Raw genomic sequence first — 1457 nt, forward strand, 5'->3', positions numbered from 1 at the left:
GGGGGAGGGGAGCGCATCCCTGCGGGACACAGAGCGCCGGGCTCGGCGCGAAGACTGGCCCGCCTGAAAGATCCGGGCCAGCGATCAGGTAAGCCGGAGCAGGGGAGCTGATTATTTACTTGCTGCTCCTCCCGCTGCTTCCGGATCAATGCCGAAAACAGCAGGAAGAACAGAAACACCCCCAGCTCCTCCCCACTCCATCTCCTCCCTCTCCCTGCCTCAACTAACCCTCTCTTCCCCTATTGGCTGTCCCTCCTATGGCAGTCATGGAGGCTTCCCGTTAAGCCCTCCGTGCTGCCGTCCAGCCTCTTCTTGTCAGGAGAGGCGACAGGTCCTTTTAAACATTCCTATTCGATGCCTACAACTATTGGACGACACAGACACATGGCATAGTCCGTTGTCTCTGCAGCCCAGTTGTTGCACCACCACTAGGGGGAGCATTCTGCATTGGATTGCAGGCTATAAAATGTTTATCATTTAACTTTGACGACTAGGGGGGAGTGGCTTGGACATGGCGCTGACCAGACGTGCTGCTTGAGAGCTCCGTTCCTGCACTTCCATAACCCGCTCATAAGCATACTATAAAGACACACTTGAACCTACCTAATGGTCAGGAAATCTAAGGCAACCACGGGGACTCCATACTGTACGAGGCAGATGTCTTCAGCCGGCTCCATTCAAAGATTCCTCACTGACGCTGCTGCTGGGCCGTCTCCCAAGATGGCGCCGCTGGAGGGGAGACGAACTGGAACAGGATTCCCGCTTGCAGAGGAGTCTTCTTCGGGGGTTGCCGCTGCAGCATCAGGTACCGACAGTACCCCCTCTTCGGTCTCTGGCTCCCTGGGTCCGTTTCCTTCCCTGCAGGCGGGGGTGGAGATGGGTCCTTCTGGAACTGTCATGGCGCTTCCCGCTCCGTCCTGCTCGCCACGTGGTGTTAGTCATGGCACCCGGGTCTCTCCTTCCTCATCCTCTGGCGGGCTGGGGTCTGCATCGATGTCTGCTTCTCCTCGGGATTTGGATCTACATTCCTCTCCCCACATTGTTGGCTCTGCTAGCATGGGAGATGATTTACAGGGCCTGAGACAACAGCTCGCCACATTGCCCACTAAACAGGACATGGAGCGCTATGTGAATCGTCTTGAGATGACCTATAAATCTGAGATACAGGCTCTTACGACTAATGTCTCTCAATTGTCCGATCAAGTTCAGCGCATAGAAGGCGACGTTTCCACTGTTACACAGCAGCAAGTCTCTCATGCAGAACGGCTGGATCATCACTCCCAGCAGATTCATGCTCTATTTAACCTGGCTCTATTTAACAATATTCGGCTCCGGGGTATTCCTGAGGATATATCTTCGGGGCAACTCATACCTGTCTTACAGTCCTTGTTTAACTCCCTGCTGGAGCGTCCTGCTGATGATCCATTGGAGCTGGATAGGGCTCACAGGACTCTTGG

This window comes from Rhinoderma darwinii, chromosome 5, assembly GCF_050947455.1.
Source record: "Rhinoderma darwinii isolate aRhiDar2 chromosome 5, aRhiDar2.hap1, whole genome shotgun sequence".
Lineage (NCBI taxonomy): Eukaryota > Metazoa > Chordata > Amphibia > Anura > Rhinodermatidae > Rhinoderma > Rhinoderma darwinii.